The sequence below is a fragment of the Ranitomeya variabilis genome, chromosome 2 (assembly GCF_051348905.1).
Source record: "Ranitomeya variabilis isolate aRanVar5 chromosome 2, aRanVar5.hap1, whole genome shotgun sequence".
In the NCBI taxonomy this organism is placed as follows: Eukaryota; Metazoa; Chordata; class Amphibia; order Anura; family Dendrobatidae; genus Ranitomeya; species Ranitomeya variabilis.
In genome coordinates this window covers 26150139-26176207 of record NC_135233.1, presented here as the reverse complement: position 1 = coordinate 26176207, position 26069 = coordinate 26150139, and positions in this window count along the sequence as shown.

Sequence of the window (26069 nt, the reverse complement as noted above, 5' to 3'; positions counted from 1 at the left end):
AGTTAGTTCACATCAAAACAGCAGCTCTGGGAGGCTATTCTGACTTCATGCAAAGAAATACAAGCAGAAACTCTCCAAAAACTCACAAATTCAGTGGATGCAAGAATTGTGAAGGTGACATCAAAAAAGGGTTCTATGTTAACATGTAACTTGGCCTGTTAGGATGTTTTGGAGTTAAATAGCTTTTTTGTTCAGTGAATGTGACTTCCTAATGCTGCAAATTCCACAAATGAACATTTTCAGTTCTTAAAAACAGATCAAATGTTTAGAAATTCTACTGTGCCTAATAATTTGGAACAGTACATTTTGAGTTTTTATTCATTTTGGAGATTATACTGTTATTATTGGGAGGTTTCTTCAATAAAATTCGATGTATAATCTAACGGATGATGACTTTTATTAGACCGACTGTCATTTGCACCAACCATTTACGAAAATCCGAGAAAAATGTCATTTGCATAAGAATTTGGAACATGGTGTATAGGGATATATTGAAGATTTCTGCTCCTAATGATGTGTTTACCTAGGAAAAAATACATTGTCTATACTGAACAATGAACATAATTACCACAAACCAGGTAAGAACTTAATAGAGGTCTGTGTAAGTTTTCACTTTCAGGAGCTTCCCCTTTTCTGACAGCAAAGAGTGATCTTGAAAATTCCAAACAATTGAAGCACAAATATATATATGATTATGTTTCCACAAATTTCTATAAATGCTTTATCCATAAAATCCCTGTGCATGACCGGACGTCCGGACCGACATGTCATGTGACCAGTCTCATAGATCAACACTCAATGGAAAATCTATTGTTCTATGAGTGGAGTGTTGACTCGGCGCCAACAGATCTCCGCAGACATTTCCAAGCTAAGCAATTTAACCCGTAAGTTAAATAAATGACAAACATATTAACAATGACCTGCAAGCAATAAGCCTGGGTAAAGGAAACAACAGTACCTCCACCTAAAGGAGACCAGTCATGTGCCAAGAATATGTCATTTAATAACCCAGTATAAACTCCGTGATCTCCTGAATCTGCCGATGTTTTTCTTTGGTTCCTGCTCCTCTCTGTTCCTAATATATATGTTTTTTTTCCCTGCATTTAAATCGAATCATTTGGCCAAGTAGGTGTGGTCATTGACTATTCTCTATGGGAGTCTTCTGCTAGACCCTGCCCCCTGGACATACAATAGTAGATTTATATACAGGGAACAGGAGGGGATATCTCAGGAATGAAGGAACGTAGGAGCAAATGAAAAACATCGCCGAATTCAGGAGAACAGCGGCATTTATACCAGGTAACAAGATATATATTTACGGCAAGTTTAGATCATCCATAAAAAAAGTTTGCTTTTCTAACTATTGATGTTTTTGTGGACTGTCTTGTGGATGCTCTGACTTAAGCTGTCATGATCCAGGCCGGGGTTTGTTTTTTGTTTTTCTCTCCCGGGTCTGCTCATGCCGGGGTTAACCTTCTTTGCCTCATTTTGGGATCTGTTTGGCTATTTCAGCCTGCTGCTGTCTGCAGGCAGTGTCAGTTATATTTCCTGCCCAGGCTCGAGTGGCTGACCCCGTTACTCCCTGATTTGTCCTCTGCCCATTTGCTCAGTTCCCGTGTCTTCCCATTCCTGTTACTCCGCTTGTTTAGTGTTTGTCCCCCATGCTGTGACCTCTTGGTATCTGACACGGCTTGACCTCTGTCTTGTTTGACTGTCTCACGTTTCTGGCTTCTTTGCTCCCGACTGGCTCCGACTTCTCTGGCTTGTACCTGACCACGTGTGTTGCTGTTTCCTCTGGTACTGAGTTTCATGACCGTTTCTGACCCAGCTCGTCTGACCACTCTCTTGCCTGCGCTGCCGCACTGCGGTGCTACGCTGTGAGTGCAACCTTTCTTACTCCACCAGCACTCCCTGGTGAAGGTTGCATGATGGCAGCATTACAGAAGTGTAGCAATTGAAGTTGAGCAGAATGATTCTCAGCACCCTGGTCAGTAGTCTGTGGCCCCTGGACCAGAGCCCTGTGAGCCTCCTCCTACCTGCGAGCCGCCATGTTTAATAGGTCCGGTGTAACATCATGGTTGTGATGTGATGAATGCATAAGATGGCGCTAGACCCACTAACCAGAAAAGGAGCCTGGGATCTGGGCAGGTAGGCGACGGTTCGCAGACAGACAGCAAGCCGAGATGTTGACAATGGTGAAGAATTGACGCACAAAGTATATCAGACAGTTACAGAAGTTTTCATTTTAGAACAAACTATTAAATCTGCAGGTGAAGGAGCCATTGATGCAGCCTCATTAGTAGAGGTCGGTGAGATGATTGAGGCCTCGTGTCTCATAGATAATAATCAGGGTCATGTCTTCTGATCGCGCACGTCGCAGGATTTGGATGACTACTGTGTTGGTTGTTTTTACTATGTCTGGACAAGAAATGTAGAAGTGTTCACTGTTGGGTCCTGGCTGACATCCCAGCAAGAGGAGTAAACGGCACTTGTTTGGACAAGAACTATAAAATGTCACTTACTCGACCTTGTGGGTGTGAGGGAAAGTTTTCCTGAATTCCAAATGACTGGCTTTTACTCTGGGGGGGTCTCCCCAAATAGGAGCAGACAAAGTATTTATTCTCTCGGTGCCCACTGCCCAGTTATAGTGCCTACCTTTGTGCCCCATATGGTACTAATACCCCCTTTTCTTTTCCCCATCCTCAGGTCTGTATTCTGGTTGCAGTGGTAATGTCAGGTTGACAGTGAGCATAACCGCTGCAGCCAATCACTGAGCTTGGTGGCCCATGCCATCTACATCAGCAGATCCGCTCAGTGGAAATGTGAGAGTTGGCGTATTGTCGCTGCTGAGACTGGAATAGCAGCTGCAAGCCAGAGCTGGACCTGCGGAGGACGAGTACCTGCTCTGTTTGATATGTTTCATACAGTATATAAAAGCACTTGGGGTCCTTTTAAACACCTATCCTAGATATTCCAGGCTCTGCTTCCTTCTCCTGGGTCCATTGCCCTCTGCTGTGCTCCACGTTGAGTTTTGCAGGTGTATGACATCATAAGCACTTGGGGTCCTGATATACACCTATTCTGGATATTCCAGGCTCCGCTTCCTTCTCCTGGGTCCGCTGCCCTCTGTTGTGCTCCACATCGAGTTCTGCAGGTCTGTGACATCATAAGCACTTAAGGTCCTGTTAAACCCCTATCCTGGATATTCCAGGCTCCGCTTCCTTCTCCTGGGTCCGCTGCCTTCTGTTGTGCTCCACATTGAGTTTTGCAGGTCTATGACATCATAAGCACCTGGGGTCCTGTTATACACCTGTCTCGGATAGTCCAGGCTCTGCTTCCTTCTCCTGGGTCCGCTGCCCTCTGTTGTGCTCCGCGTTGAGTTTTGCAGGTCTATGACATCATAAGCACTTGGGGTCATGTTAAACACCTATCCTGGATATTCCAGGCTCCGCTTCCTTCTCCTGGGTCCGCTGCCTTCTGTTGTGCTCCACGTTGAGTTTTGCAGGTCTGTGACATCATAAGAACTTGGGGTCCTGTTAAACACCTATCCTGGATATTCCAGGCTCCGCTTCCTTCTCCTGGGTCTGCTGCCCTCTGTTGTGCTCCCTGTCGAGTTCTGCAGGTCTATGACATCATCTCCCCAGACGTACTTAAGGTCTACTGGCACACACAACTGTGTCTTGGGATTGAGACTCTGGTGTTACTTGTTTGGTATGCTCCATTATCTGTACTACTGTGTTTCCACTCGCACCCCATTCATGCTGGGTTCCCCTCCATCTGTTCCTGAGTTCCTTGTTAGTCCTAGTCCCCTCAATTCCATGTGTCTTCTGTAAGCTGCATCAACGTCTGGGGTCCGTGTGCCCACCCGAACCAGAGGCTTATTGAATTCACCTCACCTGTTGAACACTTACAGGTTAGCTTTTATTAAAGTGGAAAACCCCTTTAATTAACTTCTCTGTCTCTGAAGTAATTATCTAACTTTCAAAACTCACAAAGAAATTGTTCCACCTTTTATGCTCCCCAAAGTAACTCCAACCATCCTACAAGAGTGGGGCAGGTAATTAGCGGCTCATATATTCAGAACCATCGGGGGCATGAGCCCCAGAGGGCAATGTTAAAAACACCCTGGTCACCACTATGGGGAGGTAGCTGTGTTTAATGAGTGTGTTAGTGAGCTCCCCCTTGTGGTGACTGCAGAAACACAGAAATGTATCATTTTAAGGGGTTTCCAAGATATGTGTTTTATGCGTAAATCATGTTATTCACCTATCGTTGCTCAAGTGCTGCCTTGCCGCCGTTGCTCCGGTCCTTGCTGACAGGCTGCAGCGGTGAAGTCACAACTACAGTGCATATGACCCCTGCCCCTAATCATTTGGCTCAGCAATACACTGAGCCCAGTGATTGGTTGCAGTGGTTAAGGGCGCCATTGCAGCTTGTTAATAAAGATGGGAACAGCGGTGGGAAGGCAGCAGTGTCTCACCTCACCACCATTTTTTAGAGTGATGCTTGCTGGCAGTGAATAGAACCGCTCTGGTTTACATTTACACGACCTAGCGCTGTTCACCACTGATAATGATAAACATAGATCTCTCACTTCCCTGGCCTTCAGGCTCATAGCTCTGACATACGCTGATACATTGTAACAAACCCCAGCTGTGTGAGCAAAACCAGTCTTGCATGACAGCAAGCAGAGATCTTGAAAATAATAGAGAACTTTTCATTTTTAAAGCTTGAAATGATACCGTATATCGTGGCAGGGACGTAAACTAAAAGGAGACAATTCTAACAATTTATGGAAGTAAACAGATGTGTGGGATGATGTAAGAAGTCGCCAACCGTCCGATATTCCTCGTCTTATGCAACTCGGCTCGTACACCAGCTCCAAAGCAAGAAGAAACAATCTGCCTGACAATAATAATCCTGCCATTCCCTAATACCCTCCAACTTTTCATGACTTTTCTTCTATTTAGCATCAGAATTTATTTAACCCCTTCAGACCCGGTGCGTGCTAAGGTCACGCCTTCATTAACGGATCAAGAACTCGGAGAAAAGAAATATGAAAGAGGAGAAAGGCAAGGCTACAAAGAGCAAAAATCAGGGTGTATAAGTAAGGACGGCGGGGAGAGGAATGGTTAGAAAAAGCACATACTAAATGAGAACGGTGAAATTCTGAGGAATACGGTGCACAGGCCGACGGATTATAAAGAAGAGCCAAATCCTTACAAGAAGCAGCATCAAAGCCATAAGCATAGAGGAAGGTCTGATAACTGGGATGGACAGTCTACAGACTGGGCTCCGATCCAGAATTATAGGGGAGGCAGACACTACAGCATAGCTCAGATTATCCCAATACTACAGGTCTCATGAATTGTATCCTTTATTTCTAGTTACTTTTATTTTCTATTCTATTTTATTTCTATTCCAATACTATAATACTATGTACAAGAATATAACTACTATAATACTGCTCCTGTGTACAAGAATATAACTACTATAATACTGCTCCTGTGTACAAGAATATAACTACTATAATACTGCTCCTATGTACAAGAATATAACTACTATAATACTGCCCCTATGTACAAGAATATAACTACTATAATACTGTCCCTATGTACAAGAATATAACTACTATAATACTGTTCCTATGTACAAGAATATAACTACTATAATACTGCTCCTATGTACAAGAATATAACTACTATAATACCGCTCCTATGTACAAGAATATAACTACTATAATACTGCTCCTATGTACAATAATATAACTACTATAATGCTTCCCCATGCACATGAATATAACTACTATAATACTGCTCCTATGTATAGGAATATAACTACTATAATACTGCTCCTATGTACAAGAATATAACTACTATAATACTGCTCCTATGTACAATAATATAACTACTATAATGCTTCCCCATGTACATGAATATAACTACTATAATACTGCTCCTATGTACAGGAATATAACTACTATAATACTGCCCCATGTGCATGAATATAACTACTATAATACTGCCCCTATGTACAAGACTATAACTTCTATAATACTGCCCCTATGTACAGGAATATAACTACTATAATACTGCCCCTATGTACAAGAATATAACTACTATAATACTGCTCCTATGTACAATAATATAACTACTATAATACTGCCCCTATGTACAAGAATATAACTACTATAATACTGCTCCTATGTACAGGAATATAACTACTATAATACTGCCCCTCTGTATAAGAATATAACTACTATAATACTGCTCCTATGTACAAGAATATAAGTACTATAATACTGCCCCTATGTACAAGAATATAACTACTATATTACTGCCCCATGTGCATGAATATAACTACTATAATACTGCCCCTATGTACAAGACTATAACTACTATAATACTGCCCCTATGTACAAGAATATAACTACTATATTACTGCCCCATGTGCATGAATATAACTACTATAATACTGCCCCTATGTACAAGACTATAACTACTATAATACTGCCCCTATGTACAAGAATATAACTACTATAATACTGCCCCTATGTACAAAAATATAACTACTATAATACTGCTCCTATGTACAAGAATATAACTACTATAATACTGCTCCTATGTACAAGAATATAACTACTATAATACTGCCCCATGTACAGGAATATAACTACTATAATACTGCCCCTATGTATAAGACTATAACTACTATAATACTGCTCCTATGTACAAGAATATAAGTACTATAATACTGCCCCTATGTACAAGAATATAACTACTATATTACTGCCCCATGTGCATGAATATAACTACTATAATACTGCCCCTATGTACAAGACTATAACTACTATAATACTGCCCCTATGTACAAGAATATAACTACTATATTACTGCCCCATGTGCATGAATATAACTACTATAATACTGCCCCTATGTACAAGACTATAACTACTATAATACTGCCCCTATGTACAAGAATATAACTACTATAATACTGCCCCTATGTACAAAAATATAACTACTATAATACTGCTCCTATGTACAAGAATATAACTACTATAATACTGCTCCTATGTACAAGAATATAACTACTATAATACTGCCCCATGTACATGAATATAACAACTATAATACTGCCCCTATGTACAAGAATATAGCTACTATAATACTGCCCCATGTACATGAATATAACTACTATAATACTGCCCATATGTACAAGAATATAACTGCTATAATACTGCCCCTATGTACAAGAATATAACTACTATAATACTGCTCCTATATACAAGACTATAACTACTATATTACTGCCCCATGTACAAGAATATAACTACTATAATACTGCCCCATGTACATGAATATAACTACTATAATACTGCCCCTATGTACAAGAATATAGCTACTATAATACTGCTCCTATGTACAAGAATATAACTACTATAATACCGCTCCTATGTACAAGAATATAACTACTATAATACTGCTCCTATGTACAATAATATAACTACTATAATGCTTCCCCATGCACATGAATATAACTACTATAATACTGCTCCTATGTATAGGAATATAACTACTATAATACTGCTCCTATGTACAAGAATATAACTACTATAATACTGCTCCTATGTACAATAATATAACTACTATAATGCTTCCCCATGTACATGAATATAACTACTATAATACTGCTCCTATGTACAGGAATATAACTACTATAATACTGCCCCATGTGCATGAATATAACTACTATAATACTGCCCCTATGTACAAGACTATAACTTCTATAATACTGCCCCTATGTACAGGAATATAACTACTATAATACTGCCCCTATGTACAAGAATATAACTACTATAATACTGCTCCTATGTACAATAATATAACTACTATAATACTGCCCCTATGTACAAGAATATAACTACTATAATACTGCTCCTATGTACAGGAATATAACTACTATAATACTGCCCCTATGTATAAGAATATAACTACTATAATACTGCTCCTATGTACAAGAATATAAGTACTATAATACTGCCCCTATGTACAAGAATATAACTACTATATTACTGCCCCATGTGCATGAATATAACTACTATAATACTGCCCCTATGTACAAGACTATAACTACTATAATACTGCCCCTATGTACAAGAATATAACTACTATAATACTGCCCCTATGTACAAAAATATAACTACTATAATACTGCTCCTATGTACAAGAATATAACTACTATAATACTGCTCCTATGTACAAGAATATAACTACTATAATACTGCCCCATGTACAGGAATATAACTACTATAATACTGCCCCTATGTATAAGACTATAACTACTATAATACTGCTCCTATGTACAAGAATATAAGTACTATAATACTGCCCCTATGTACAAGAATATAACTACTATATTACTGCCCCATGTGCATGAATATAACTACTATAATACTGCCCCTATGTACAAGACTATAACTACTATAATACTGCCCCTATGTACAAGAATATAACTACTATATTACTGCCCCATGTGCATGAATATAACTACTATAATACTGCCCCTATGTACAAGACTATAACTACTATAATACTGCCCCTATGTACAAGAATATAACTACTATAATACTGCCCCTATGTACAAAAATATAACTACTATAATACTGCTCCTATGTACAAGAATATAACTACTATAATACTGCTCCTATGTACAAGAATATAACTACTATAATACTGCCCCATGTACATGAATATAACAACTATAATACTGCCCCTATGTACAAGAATATAGCTACTATAATACTGCCCCATGTACATGAATATAACTACTATAATACTGCCCATATGTACAAGAATATAACTGCTATAATACTGCCCCTATGTACAAGAATATAACTACTATAATACTGCTCCTATATACAAGACTATAACTACTATATTACTGCCCCATGTACAAGAATATAACTACTATAATACTGCCCCATGTACATGAATATAACTACTATAATACTGCCCCTATGTACAAGAATATAGCTACTATAATACTGCCCCATGTACAAGAATATAACTACTATAATACTGCCCCTATGTACAAGAATATAACTGCTATAATACTGCTCCTATGTACAAGAATATAACTGCTATAATACTGCCCCTATGTACAAGAATATAACTACTATAATACTGCTCCTATATACAAGACTATAACTACTATATTACTGCCCCATGTGCATGAATATAACTACTATAATACTGCCCCTATGTACAAGAATATAACTACTATAATACTGCCCCTATGTACAAGAATATAACTACTATAATACTGCTCCTATGTACAAGAATATAACTACTATAATACTGCCCCATGTACAAGAATATAATTACTATAATACTGCCCCTATGTACAAGAATATAACTACTATAATACTGCCCCATGTACATGAATATAACTACTATAATACTGCCTCTATGTACAAGAATATAACTACTATAATACTGCTCATATGTACAAGAATATAACTACTATAATACTGCCCCTATGTACAAGAATATAACTACTACTATAACAGAAGAAAAAAAAAAAATGAGACAAAACCAGCTCACCTACTAGGCATTTGTTGTGGGGAAGCCCGGATGACGTGCAGTCTTCACGTGAGGCAATAGAACAAATAGAGGAGAAAATCCAGCTTCCAAAAATATCAAAATTTATTAAAGATAAAATCCAAAGTCCAAAAACATGGTTCACAGGAGAAGAAATAGCAGCAAGCTATGCTGCTTGCTGCTATTTCTTCTCCTGTGAACCATGTTTTTGGACTTTGGATTTTATCTTTAATAAATTTTGATATTTTTGGAAGCTGGATTTTCTCCTCTATTTGTTCTATAACTACTACTACATTGTGGCCCGATTCTAACGCATCGGGTATTCTAGAATATGCATGTCCCCGTAGTATATGGACAATATGATTCCAGAATTCGCGGCAGACTGTGCCCATCGCTGATTGGTCAAGGCAACCTTTATGACATCATCATCGCCATGGCAACTATTATGACATCTACGTCGATACTGTGCCCGTCGCTGATTGGTCGAGGCGAATTCGCGGCAGACTGTGCCCGTCCACAATAGGTGATGTCACAGCTCACCTCCTCCTCCTGTACAATGACTAATAAGACTTCTATATACAGTCCATAACCCCAGATCCACCATTTACAATACTTGATGTCACAGCTCACCTACTCCTCCTGTACAATGACTGATAACACCTCTATATACAGCAGATAACACAGGATCCACCATTCACAGTACGTCATATCACAGCTCACCTCCTCCTCGTCTCTTCACATGGGATGGGAGCATGTCCAGAATATACTTTAATACAATTCCCGTAGTATATGGACAATGATGATTCCAGAATTCACGGCAGACTGTGCCCGTCGCCGGCACAAGAATATAACTGCTATAATACTGCCTTTATGTACAAGAATATAACTGCTATAATTCTGCCTTTATGTACAAGAATATAACTACTATAATACTGCCTCCTATGTACAAGAATATAACTACTATAATACTGCTCCTATGTGCAAGAATATAACTACTATAATACTGCTCCTATGTACAAGAATATAACTGCTATAATACTGCCTTTATGTACAAGAATATAACTACTATAATACTGCCCTATGTACAAGAATATTACTATAATACTGCTCCTATGTACAAGAATATAACTACTATAATACTGCCCCTATGTACAAGAATATAACTACTATAATACTGCCCCCTATGTGCAAGAATATAACTACTATAATACTGCTCCTATGTACAAGAATATAACTACTACAATACTGCTCCTATGTACAAGAATATAACTACTATAATACTGCCCCTATGTACAAGAATATAACTACTATAGTACTGCCCCTATGTACAAGAATATAACTACTACAATACTGCTCCTATGTACAAGAATATAACTACTATAATACTGCTCCTATGTACAAGAATATAACTACTATAATACTGCCCCTATGTACAAGAATATAACTACTATAATACTGCTCGTATGTACAAGAATATAACTACTATAATACTGCCCCTATGTACAAGAATATAACTACTATAATACTGCTCCTATGTACAAGAATATAACTGCTATAATACTGCCCCTATGTACAAGAATATAACTACTATAATACTGCTCCTATGTACAAGAATATAACTACTATAATACTGCTCCTATGTACAAGAATATAACTACTATAATACTGCCCCTATGTACAAGAATATAACTACTATAATACTGCTCTATGTACAAGAATATAACTACTATAATACTGCCCCTATGTACAAGAATATAACTACTATAATACTGCTATTATGTACAAGAATATAACTGCTGTAATACTGTTCCCATGTACAAGAATATAACTACTATAATACTGCTATTATGTACAAGAATATAACTGCTGTAATACTGCTCCTATGTACAAGAATATAACTACTATAATACTGCCCCTATGTACAAGAATATAACTACTATAATACTGCCCCTATGTACAAGAATATAACTACTATAATACTGCCCCTATGTACAAGAATATAACTACTATAATACTGCCCCTATGTACAAGAATATAACTGCTGTAATACTGCTCCTATGTACAAGAATATAACTGCTATAATACTGCCCCTATGTACAAGAATATAACTACTATAATACTGCTCCTATGTACAGGAATATAACTACTATAATACTGCTCCTATGTACAAGAATATAACTACTATAATACTGCCCCCTATGTACAAGAATATAACTACTATAATACTGCCCCCTATGTACAAGAATATAGCTACTATAATACTGCTCCTATGTACAAGAATATAACTACTATAATACTGCCCCTATGTACAAGAATATAACTACTATAATACTGCCCCCTATGTACAAGAATATAACTACTATAATACTGCCCCCTATGTACAAGAATATAGTTACTATAATACTGCTCCTATGTACAAGAATATAACTACTATAATACTGCTCCTATGTACAAGAATATAACTACTATAATACACCTCCTATGTACAAGAATATAACTACTATAATACTGCCCCTATATACAAGAATATAACTACTATAATACTGCCCCCTATGTACAAGAATATAACTACTATAATACTGCCCCCTATGTACAAGAATATAGTTACTATAATACTGCTCCTATGTACAAGAATATAACTACTATAATACTGCCCCTATGTACAAGAATATAACTACTATAATACTGCCCCCTATGTACAAGAATATAACTACTATAATACTGCTCCTATGTACAAGAATATAACTACTATAATACTGCCCCTATGTACAAGAATATAACTACTATAATACTGCCCCCTATGTACAAGAATATAACTACTATAATACTGCTCCTATGTACAAGAATATAACTACTATAATACTGCCCCTATGTACAAGAATATAACTACTATAATACTATCCCCTATGTACAAGAATATAACTACTATAATACTGCTATTATGTACAAGAATATAACTACTATATAATCAGAAAAGTGTGGAATAACAGAAGTCCATTGATCTGGAAGAAGTACTTCATCTTTTACCCACAGCCGCGGCCCCAGTGGGAAGATTATGGTTAACCAAGTAATGAATCTCGCCTGCATGTTAGCTGGCAGGAAGTAGTGTTTATGCAACTTTGCACAATTTATTTGCAGTATAATAGGAGAATGATAAACTTATTTGCGGTCACAAAAAAATCATTGCCATTAGTTCTAGTGGATTACTAAAAGCCACATTACACATTACACATTAGGGCTCATACTCATTTGCGAGAAAAACGGACGAGTGCAATCGGATAAAAAATCGGATTGCACTCGGACCAATGTTATTCCATGAGTTACATCTCATTTGCAATTTTTTTCTTGGCTAAAATTGGACTGAGAAAAAAATCGCAGCATGCTGAGATTTGCTGCGTATCTCGGATGAGACTCACTAATGCAAGTCAATGGATGCGAGAAAAAAATGCACGGTGTGAGTGCTGCCCCTTTATTTACGCACCGGTGTCCTTTGAAAAGCCGGCAATTCATGTGCGTGTACAGTAAAATCACACTGACAGGTTAGAACAGAATAGATAGAATAGACATATACAGATAGAATATATATATGTACATGTCAGTAACACAACGACATACATATATACATATATATATATATATATATATATATATATATATATATACAGTATATATATATATATGTGTATGTATTTATATTGCACAGAAAGATAGATAGAAGAAAAGCTGGTAATTCATCTGCCGGTAAATCACTGCAGGATCTGACAGGATAGAAGAGATGGATTACATACAGTAAATACATACAGAATAGGTAGAAATATAGATGTCAGTGACAAATACAATTAGTACAGTGTGTGCGCAAATTACTGGACATGTATTTAATTAATAAAAGATTATTTTAAGGAAAAAAATGGCATGGGCTCCCGTGCAATTTTCGCAACCAGCAGAGGGAAAGCCAGCGACTGGGGGCAGTTGTTTATAGCCTTGGAAGGGCGTAATACCCATGGAGCTTCCCAGGCTATTAATATCAGCTCACAGCTGTATACTTGGCCTTTACTGGCTATTAAAATGGGGAAACCCCCCCAAAATATGACGTGGGTCCCCCCATAATTAAGAACCAGCAAAGGCTAAGCAGACCGCTGCGGGCTGATATTAATAGCCTAGGAAGGGGCCATGGATATTGGCCCCCACCTGGCTAAAAACATCAGCACTCAGCCGCCCCAGAAAAGGCACATCTCTAAGTTGCGCCCATTCCGGGCACTTAGCCTCGCTCTTCCCACTTGCCCTGTAGCGGTGGCAAGTGGGGTAATAGTTGGGTGGGTTGATGTCACCTTTGTATTGTAAGGTGACAACAAGCCCACGGCTTAGTAAGATACCTATCCATTACTAATCCTATAATTGTTACATGCTAAATAAAGACACAGCCAGAATAAAGTCTTTTAATTAAATAAAACACAACACAGTTTTACCAATTTATTGTTACTCCTAATCCATGCAACGCCCTCGATCTCCGGTAATAAAAATAAAAATAACAAACCAACAATATACCCATACCTGTCCGTCGTTGTGTCCCACGCCATAATCCATATCTGGGGTATATACAGTTTTCAACAACTAGAATTGTGTTTTAATAACAAGTTAGGTGTGTAGTAATTAATAGGGATATAGTTAGCCGCCGCACCTATCCCATAATTATATGAAAACTAATATTGGGGAATGACACTATGTAAAAATGAATGAAGTAGAAACTGCCCGCTGAACTATTGGTTTCCCCAATAAGTGGTGATGACTACACAGCTACTTGGTGTTTTTAATTGTCCATATTAGTTCATTAAAAGTTATGTTTTAATATCTCTCCTGTGACTGGAGAGACTGCGGTCGGTGGAATGATGGGCCTAACTGTCATGTCCCACGACTTGGGAAATCATTCAATGTTTGCATTGTTTGTGTTTTATCCTTCTTTCTAGGCAGAAGTTTGCTTTTCCCTGTATTTTGTCCCAACTCTCTCACTGTAGTCCTGTGATGTATGTTTGTTCACGCCCTTATTCTCCATTTTGTCATCATCACCATATCTGTATGCATCCTACTGCATGTACTCTGTTGAATATTCCTTTTTACCTGCTACTTTCATCATAATACAAGAATTTCGGTTAAAGCAATCCTCTTTTCCTGGAGTCTTCTTACATGAGATCGTGGCTGAGTTAAGCTATCTGATAAATCGGTATGAACGTGAGTACAGGTCAATACGGAAGCGCCCAAAAGAATAGGTCTATCCAGGCACCACTGCGTTCTACATACCCATGAGTCAGAATAGTAAAAAGGAATAGCCTGCCTTCAGAGACAGTAACTCAAGGTCTGTGCTGAACCTCAGTGGAAAAGGACATTTCCCAGATACACAGTAACCCAGTTCCCAGCCAGACCCCAGCGTGCATAGAAGCACACACTGCAGATAAACAGTGAGAAGTATAACCCTCATCATCCACTCATCCTGCCTGCAAACAAATCATGTCTGAAGCGAGGTATACAATGTCCCTACCAGACTTACAGACACAGGAAAGAGACCTAGATCCCCATCCACCAGCTAGTGAAAGAGGAAAACGTACAGTTAAACCTACATGGAAAGTCATGGAGAATTTAGAGACTGAAAAATGTGTTGTATATCGTGATGTGTCTTCACTATGGGAGAAAGTGCTGAGTCACATAGACACTGTATCAAGGCCTGCTTCTCATGAGTTACCACTAGAGGGAGTCCTAGAACAATTATGCACAGCATACCAAAGGTATATGGAGAAGACTGACCAATACATTATTCTCCTGAAGAAACTGAATCTGCCAGAGACTTTAAAAGAATTGCAAAGTTTCCAGCAGCTTAATTCTGAAAGGGACTGCACCGTACGTGACATTAAAACCAAGATAGAGGCTAAAATTGCACGGACACCAGATGCATCATCTCGCTCATCCAAATCGTCTAAGCACTCAAAACGCTCATCTAGGTCAAGTTCATCAAAATATTCCACTCTCAGCCAGCAGCTTATAAGGGCACGTGCTAAGGCAGAAACGTCTAAGATACAAGCAACCTTTGCGCAAAGGAGAGCAGAAATGGATGCAGCCACAGCACAAAAGAGAGCAGAAATGGATGCAGCCACAGCACAAAAGAGAGCAGAAATGGATGCAGCCACAGCACAAAAGAGAGCAGAAATGGAGGCAGCCACAGCACAAAAGAGAGCAGAAATGGAGGCAGCCACAGCACAAAAGAGAGCAGAAATGGATGCGGATGCAGCACGCAAGGAAGCTCTGGAGAAGGAATGTGAGCACGCAACAGCCATGGCGGAGTTAAGGATCCTGGAGCGAGCTATCAGTGGGAGTCAAAGAGACAGCATCAGTTTGTGTGAAGTGGAGGCGGAGGACCCTATTGAACGCACAAGAGACTACGTGCTAAGCCAAAATGGCGAACAGCAGATCATCACTAACACTTCTGATGGCGTTCATGCTTCTCCAGGACACCAGGATGCCGATCAACTTACAGAACCCTACACTCAAGGTCAGTACAATGCTCCCAAACTTGAACTTCCTTCGTATTCCAGTATGCGCCAAGACCCTGCATCTCATCAAACTCCACAGGCTATTATCTACACGCAACCCAATATACCGGCAGGTCATTATACTCTCGACAACCGCACAGTGCCAGCTCCGCATGTAGCAGAGACTATACCCACCAAACCGGTTGCTGGACTAAATGCATATGCCACTCCATACTTACCCACGTTTCAAGTCCAAGACGTCTCCACTCCTATGTACAACACCGCTCAGCCCACATTCGTGCATCCTAAGTCAGAAAGAACAGACATGTCCGACTTCGCAAGGTACATGATTCGCCGCGAACTTACTAAAACCGGTCTCACAAGGTTTGACGACCAACCTGAAAATTACAGAGGTTGGAAAAATGCCTTTAGAACCGTAACTAGTGACCTCGGCATCACTGCTGCCGAAGAGCTGGACCTGCTAATCAGATGGCTAGGACCACAATCCACCGAGCGTGTCAAGAGACTCAGGTCTGTACATATCAGTAATCCAACGGCTGGTCTCATGGCTGCATGGGAAAGACTAGAGAAAAACTTTGGCAGTCCAGAAGCCATAGAGGACGCACTGTTCAAGCGATTACAGAGTTTTCCAAAGATATCAAGCAAGGACAGTTCAAAGTTCCTAGAGCTCAGTGACTTGCTGTTAGAGCTCCAGCTGGCCAAGGCAGACACCCACCTACCTGGCCTCAGCTACCTGGACACTGCTCGTGGAGTAAATCCCATTATCTCCAAGCTACCGTACAACGTGCAAGAAAGGTGGACTACACTAGGGTCAAAATACAAGAAAGACCATCAAGTGTCATTTCCTCCATTCTCCTACTTCTGTGAGTTTATAAAAGACGTGGCAGAGCGCAAGAACGACCCAAGCTTTTCTTACCAAGAATCCAGTGGCCCAGCTTCACCTCCTTCTAAATACGTCAGCGCACGCTCGAACGACAGAAACCGCAGAGGTCCAGTGTCAGTGAAGAAGACGGATATTCTTCCCTTACCAACACCAGCCCCAGACAAGAGTAACAAAGGTGAAAAGATAGAGAACCCAAATCGTGAATGTCCCATCCACAAGAAGCCACATCCCTTAAAAAAGTGCATCGGCTTCAGGAAGAAACCGCTCCAGGAACGCAAGGAGCTTCTAAAGAGGTTCGGGGTATGCTACAGATGTTGTGCTTCTACTGAACACCTTGCTAAAGACTGTAAAACTACAATTAAGTGCATGGAGTGTGACAGTGAGGACCACGTACAAGCACTCCACCCATTCCGTCCTGACTCTACACTTACTCCTTCCCCCACCACGAGCCATGGCGGGGAGGACGCAGCTCAAACTGCAAGCCATACCACAATATCTTCTTCATGCACAGAAGTCTGCGGAGAAGACCTCTGGGACAAGTCCTGTGCGAAGATTTGCCTGGTGAACGTATATCCCAACGGTCACCCAGAGAAAGCCGTGAAGGTGTACGTCCTTCTGGATGATCAGAGCAACCGATCACTTGCAAGGTCAGAACTCTTTGATATGTTTAACTTAAAGGGAAATGCCTACCCTTACACCTTAGGTACCTGCAGTGGTGTTACAGAGGTTTATGGGAGAAGGGCCAGTGGTCTTACAGCGACATCTCTCGAGAACACCGTCGAGATACCGTTACCTACACTGGTCGAGTGCAACCAGATTCCATCCAATCGAGAAGAGATCCCAACGCCAGAGGCTGCTCTTCATCACCAACATCTCAAGGGGATAGCAAACAAGATACCAGCCCTCAACAACAGTGCAGATATCCTGATTCTGCTTGGCAGAGACATTCTCCGGCTGCACAAGGTGCGTCAGCAAATTAATGGACCACACGATGCACCATTTGCCCAACGCTTAGATCTAGGCTGGGTAATCATAGGCAATGTTTGCATACACAAGATGAAGAGACCTAACAACATCTCCTCTTACAAGACACACATCTTGTCAAATGGTCGCAGCACCCATTTCCAACCATGCCCACATCACTACTGGGTGAAAGAGAAAGTGAGCAACACCAAGTGGCAACAGGAATCCTTCAACAACATGAACACACTCCAGTCCTGGGAAGAAAACCTCGGGTCATCAGTGTTCGATTCCACAAGTAATGACAACAAGTTGGCACCCACAAGGGAAGATAAAGAATTTATAAAGGTTATGGATAAAGAATTTGTTCAAGACGACTCCAACAGTTGGGTAGCTCCTTTACCCTTTCGTTTCCCAAGAGTGAGGTTGCCGAACAACCTGCAGCAAGCAACTGCAAGGTTCTCATCCTTAAAGCGTACCCTAAAGAGGAAACCAGAGATGGAGAAGCATTTCATTGACTTTATGCAGAACATCTTTGACAGAAATCATGCTGAACCTGCGCCACCACTGAGGGAGGGAGAAGAATGTTGGTATCTTCCATCCTTTGGTGTCTATCACCCTCGCAAGCCTAATCAGATCAGAGTGGTGTTTGACTCCAGTGCTCAGTTTGAAGGCCTCTCTCTCAATAACCTGCTCCTAACTGGGCCCAACCTGAACAACAGCCTCCTTGGAGTATTGATCCGCTTCAGACAAGAACCTGTTGCCATAATGGCCGACATTCAGCAGATGTTTCATTGCTTCATTGTGAAAGAAGACAACAGAAACTATCTTAGGTTCCTATGGCACAAGGACAACAACGTCAACAATCAGGTCATAGACTACCGGATGAAGGTCCATGTCTTCGGCAACAGTCCCTCACCTGCTGTGGCGATCTATGGACTGAGACGGACAGCCCAGGAAGGTGAGAGAGAGTACGGTTCCGATGCTCGGCAATTTGTAGAGAAGAACTTCTACGTGGACGATGGGCTCAAGTCCTTGCCCACAAGCGAAGATGCAATTGACCTACTCTCCAGAACACAGGAAATGCTATCCACATCAAACCTCAGACTCCACAAGATTATCTCTAACAGTCAAGAGGTAATGAACGCGTTTCCATCTGAGGACCATGCCTCAAACCTAAAGGACCTCATCTTGGGTTCCGATGTTCCTCCAACACAGCGCAGCCTTGGTCTACTGTGGGATATCAAACGGGACACCTTCACTTTCCAAGTGTCACCCTATGACAAACCCTTTACCAAACGAGGAGTCCTATCTGTCATAAATAGCATCTATGATCCTCTCGGGTTTGTAGCACCCATCACTATTCAAGGCAAGATACTGTTAAGACAGCTTACGGCCGAGAACACGGATTGGGAAACCCCGCTCCCAACTCAGAAACAGCAAAGGTGGGAGGCGTGGAAGAAGTCTCTGAAGTTCTTAGCGCAACTCCAAGTCCCACGTTGTTATTCTCCAAGATCACCTTTGACTGCAATCAGAAGAGAAGTCCATATTTTCTCTGACGCATCTACAGAAGCCATAGCCGCAGTAGCTTATCTGATGACCTTAGGAGCTAACAAGGTACACTGTGGTTTCATCCTGGGTAAAGCCAAATTAACTCCAAAGCCTGCACACTCTGTACCCAGACTCGAGCTTTGCGCTGCGGTATTGGCAGTAGAAATTGCTGAAGTTGTACAAGACGTAATGAACGCGTTTCCATCTGAGGACCACGCCACAAACCTAAAGGACCTCAACTTGGGTTCTGATATTTCTCCAGCCACACTTCTCACACAGAAGATTGGAGCTGCTACAGTTCCACCTGGGAACTTCGATAACAAGGACATTTACAGACGTCAGTGGAGGCAAGTACAACACCTGGCTAACGTGTTTTGGCATCGATGGAAGACCAAATATTTACACTTGCTTCAAAACCGTCACAAATGGCAGACGCCCAGACCCAATCTCCAAGAAGGAGACCTTGTTCTCTTAAAGGATACAGAGGCTCATCGTAATGACTGGCCAATGGGACTTATCACCAAGGTCCTACCCAGTGAGGACGGAAAGACTCGTAAGATAGAAGTTAAGGTGACAAAAGGGGGCTCTACCCGAACCTTCTTCCGCCCGGTCACTGAACTCGTGTTGCTTCTACGAAAGGAGGACATCACATGAACTGAACATGCTCCTGGACGTTGTTCACGGCGGGGAGCATTCCTCCTCATTCCCCAGTTTATTGAATGTTGACATTTTCCATTGGATTGAACCCTTAACATTCCCATTGGATTCTGGGTTGGTGGAAGAGTTTGCATGTTTGCGGCTTCCCCAATCTGAAGATGGGTTTTATATACTTGAACTTATCTTTCGGTGTGATCTACGGGTCAACAACAACGAGTTGGACTTAAAAATCTTTTATGTTTTATTATTGCATGCACGTTTTTCTTCCTCTTGTTTTTTCAGGTTCGAACGACTTCGAAGAATTACGGACATCGTGAAATCCAAGGATTTCAGACGGGGAGTGTCATGTCCCACGACTTGGGAAATCATTCAATGTTTGCATTGTTTGTGTTTTATCCTTCTTTCTAGGCAGAAGTTTGCTTTTCCCTGTATTTTGTCCCAACTCTCTCACTGTAGTCCTGTGATGTATGTTTGTTCACGCCCTTATTCTCCATTTTGTCATCATCACCATATCTGTATGCATCCTACTGCATGTACTCTGTTGAATATTCCTTTTTACCTGCTACTTTCATCATAATACAAGAATTTCGGTTAAAGCAATCCTCTTTTCCTGGAGTCTTCTTACATGAGATCGTGGCTGAGTTAAGCTATCTGATAAATCGGTATGAACGTGAGTACAGGTCAATACGGAAGCGCCCAAAAGAATTGGCCTATCCAGGCACCACTGCGTTCTACATACCCATGAGTCAGAATACTAACTATTGTCTGGAGCTATTGATCGTGTATCGGGGGCTTTAGATTCCATGATGTGACGCTCCCTGTACATCAGGGGCATGCCCACTTCTGATTGGGTATGGACATAATGTAAATAAACAGTTGAGAGACTTTGTAAATATTTTGCATTGATGAATGTTTGCTTTCTAGCCTCGATCTTTACTCACAATTCTGCTAGGTATGATTGGAAGCAGTCAGCAAGCTTGCCATCAGAATCACCATTAACATCTTAGCGCACAAACTCTTGAAAAAAATGCTATAAAAAAAGCGCTGTATGAACATACCTTAATACAAGTTGGTTAAGGAGAAAAATAGGAAAAACAAAGCCTAAATATGGACTCTCAGGTTCTCATTGGCAAAAAAAAAATGTAAAAAAAAAAATCGGTGAAAAATGTCTTAAGTAAACAAACTTCTTTGTCCAACCTGCTGCGCTAGTTCCCGGCCCTCGCTCCGATACATGAGCCGTCATAATATTAGCACAAGGTGGTGCTCCGCATTATCTCGTGCGCCACGTCCCCGCAATCACTTATCTACCGCGAGGCGAACCAGTGACTGCAAAAACAAAAAACTTCCCAATCAGTCGTCGCAGTGAATCTGCAGTGACCAAACTCCATCTGCACCTGCTAAAATTATCGCCTGGACTGGATGTAATTGTAGCAAACCCTCAGCTATATGAGACGTATTAAGCCGGGCAAGTTTTAAGTCTTTGGATATAAACAAGGTTTTTATCATTCACTGACAGCAAGCAGAGATCTTACAGTGAGAAATTAAAAGACAGCACCATATTATGACTGATCACATGAACAAAATCCTTATACCAGGACCAATGTCACCAATAACCAATAATGTGAGGAGACACAGATTAGATATTAGAAAAAACTTTTTGACAGTGAGGGTGATCAGTGAGTGGAACAGGCGGCCACGAGAGATGGTGAGTTCTCCTTCAATGGAGGTCTTCAAACAGAGGCTGGACAGACATCTGTCTGGGATGGTTTAGTGACTCCCGCACTGAGCAGAGGGATGGACACGATGACCCTGGAGGTCCCTTCCAACTCTACCATTCTATGATTCTACTGTTATGTAGAGGTAAATAATACCGCAAGATAGTGCCACCACCATACTGATGATTACCAAACATGACTATACCAAGGCCAATATTACCATCAATGCTGCAATATAAGAGAAAAATAATACCGACAGGCCATGCCCAAATAGCACCCACATATATAGCAGTAACAGGATAATTCCATGCCGAAAATTAAAGGGCTTTTCTCATCATCATAAATGGGTAAAAATGCCAAGTGGTTGTAGAAAATGAATGCTTCACCTCTTTTCAAAAACCCTCTCCGGTGCGCAGTCTTTTAAGCAAGGAGTGCGCATTTGTAGACTCTTTGCTATAGAGCTTGCTAGCGCTGCTCTGTTTGCAGCATCAGAGAGCACAGTTTGGGTTGGTGGTGCAGCCGTAACCCTGGTCTATACTGTCAATCATCAGGGGTGCAGGAGGCTACGGAGTGGTGCGCTCCTGACAAAAGAAGGCCGTATAAGATTTCTACATCAGCGATATACTGCCCTCTCTGTGCCCCATATGATAATATAAAGCCCCCTGTGTATCCTCATCTTCAAAAATAATAGATTCTACTCCCCTGTCCTAGGCCCACCCCTCATCGGACCAAGGCCGGCTCATCTCCTGTTTTAGGCTGGCCCCTCACCTGCCCTAGATCCTCCCACTCCCCTGTTCTAAGCCCGTCCCTCACTAGTCCTAGGTCCTCCCCCTCATGTGTCCTATGCCTGCCCCTCACCTGTGCTAGACCCCTCCTCACCTGTCCTAGGTCCTCCCCCTCATGTGTCCTATGCCCGCCCCTTACCTGTTCTAGACCCCCTCCTCAGCTGTCCTAGGTCCTCCCCCTCATGTGTCCTATGCCTGCCCCTCACCTGTGCTAGACCCCCTCCTCAGCTGTCCTAGGTCCTCCCCCTCATGTGTCCTATGCCCGCCCCTCACCTGTGCTAGACCCCCTCCTCAGCTGTCCTAGGTCCTCCCCCTCATGTGTCCTATGCCCGCCCCTCACCTGTGCTAGACCCCCTCCTCAGCTGTCCTAGGTCCTCCCCCTCATGTGTCCTATGCCCGCCCCTCACCTGTGCTAGACCCCCTCCTCAGCTGTCCTAGGTCCTCCCCCTCATGTGTCCTATGCCTGCCCCTCACCTGTGCTAGACCCCTCCTCACCTGTCCTAGGTCCTCCCCCTCATGTGTCCTATGCCCGCCCCTTACCTGTTCTAGACCCCCTCCTCAGCTGTCCTAGGTCCTCCCCCTCATGTGTCCTATGCCTGCCCCTCACCTGTGCTAGACCCCCTCCTCAGCTGTCCTAGGTCCTCCCCCTCATGTGTCCTATGCCCGCCCCTCACCTGTGCTAGACCCCCTCCTCAGCTGTCCTAGGTCCTCCCCCTCATGTGTCCTATGCCCGCCCCTCACCTGTGCTAGACCCCCTCCACACCTGTCCTAGGTCCTCCCCCTCATGTGTCCTATGCCTGCCCCTCACCTGTGCTAGACCCCCTCCACACCTGTCCTAGGTCCTCCCCCTCATGTGTCCTATGCCTGCCCCTCACCTGTTCTAGACCCCCTCCTCACCTGTCCTAGGTCCGCCCCCTCACCTGTTCTAAGCCCGTCCCTCACTAGTCCTAGGTCACCATCACCTGTCCTAGGTCCGCACCTCATCTATTCTAGACCAACCCCTCAGCTTTCTAAGGCCTGCACCTCACCTATGCTAGACCCCATCCCCATCTGTCTCAGACCTGGCCCTCACCTGTCCTACTCCTGCTCTTCACCTATCCTAAGCCCGCCCCTCATCTGTTCTAGTCCTGCTCCCCACCTGTCCTATGCTTCCTATGCTTGCCCCTCACCCGCCCTAAGCCTGCTCTTTACCTTTCCTAAGCCCCCTCCTCACCTGTCCTAGGCCCGCTCTTCAACTGTCCTAAGCCGGCTCCTCACCTGTCCTAGTCCTGCTCATCTGTCCAAAGCCCGCCCCTCACCTGTTCTACGCCCACCCCTCACCTGCCCTAGTTCTGCTCTTCACCTGTCCTAGTCCTGCTCCTCACCTGTTCTAAGCCTGCCCCTCACCTGTCCTAGTCCTCACCTGTCCAAAGCCTGCTCCTCACCTGTCCTAAGCCTGCCCCTGACCTGTCCTACACCCACCCCTCACTTGTCCTCGGCCCGTCCCTCACCTGTCCTAATCCTGCTTCTCACCTGTCCTAGGCCCCCTCCTCATCTGTCCTAGTCCTGCCCCTTACCTTTCCTCAGCCGATCCCTCACCTGTCCTAGGCTCACACCTCAATAATTCAACTAGTCACTCCGTGTGAAACTGCTTGTGTTAAAAAAATAAAATAATGTGTTTCCATATATAAATTGCATTGTAATTAATACATAAACTCGAACAGCAGGGAAAAATTCTGCACACAACAATCCTCACCCTGCACCTCACACACAACAATCCTCACAGTGCACCTCACACACAACAATCCTCACCCTGCACCTCACACACAACAATCCTCACCCTGCACCTCACACACAACAATCCTCACCCTGCACCTCACACACAACAATCCTCACCCTGCACCTCACACACAACAATCCTCACAGTGCACCTCACACACAACAATCCTCACCCTGCACCTCACACACAACAATCCTCACCCTGCACCTCACACACAACAATCCTCACAGTGCACCTCACACACAACAATCCTCACCCTGCACCTCACACACAACAATCCTCACCCTGCACCTCACACACAACAATCCTCACAGTGCACCTCACACACAACAATCCTCACCCTGCACCTCACACACAACAATCCTCACAGTGCACCTCACACACAACAAGCCTCACCCTGCACCTCACACACAACAATCCTCACCCTGCACCTCACACACAACAATCCTCACCCTGCACCTCACACACAAGCCTCACAGTGCACCTCACACACAAGCCTCACCCTGCACCTCACACACAACAATCCTCACCCTGCACCTCACACACAACAATCCTCACCCTGCACCTCACACACAACAATCCTCACAGTGCACCTCACACACAACAATCCTCACCCTGCACCTCACACACAAGCCTCATAGTGCACCTCTGTTGAGTCCTTATCAGTCCCCGGCTTACTGATGTAGAGAGATCCAAGTAATAACACACAGCACAAGAGATGTGTGATCATATGCAGGGATCGCCCAGGAGCTCGCCTCTGACTCACTGGGCTCACCCCTCCTGTTTATATAGGAATGAGATAAGCATTTACAGACATGCGTACAAGGGCTCATATTCTCTAACAAAGAGTATCTATTCTACTAATAACGTTCAACTTCTGGAATGTAGGTTAAAGGTCACAATAACAAGAAGGAATGCGTCCATAAAAGGAAATGTCTACCTTGCTCAAGTTTCTTCATATACGTCTCTGAGTAGAGGAAGACAAAATGGATTCTTCAATCTGATCTCTACAATTCCCCCCTTTGACATATTCCTTTTATAATCTATCACAAATCCCCCTTTAACATATCCATATTTTAGATTACCACAGGGCCAAAGACAAAGCCTTTATTTTTGGTATTACACATGTACACGCTTGTATTCAATAAGAGAATCAAATCTACTATCAATTCTTCCGTTTAACTCTCACAACCTTTTCTTTGTTCTGCAATAAGTATACTAAAATATAAAAACAAAAATTAGTACAGTAATATTAATTAGAATCACTAGAGGATAACATAAGAATGAAGAAGAAAATTTATACTCTTGCATCCATTACACAAAATTTATCTGTGCATACTGAGATACTCTTGAGCACAATCTGGAATAGTACGTATATGACTACAATAATCATAACTATATGTATTATGCTCTGCATGATCCCAGCAACCCACCCGCCGATTCCTCTGAACCAGTTGGCTGGGTTGTGAAAAGAGAAAGTATCAGACCACCAGCTATCCTTATTCTGGTCATTGTCTTTATCATACTGATCTCTGAGTCGTTGTACATCCTTTAATTTGAATGTCATACTCATCGTACTATTCGGGTCTATATAATGACAGCAGGTGGGTCCGATGAT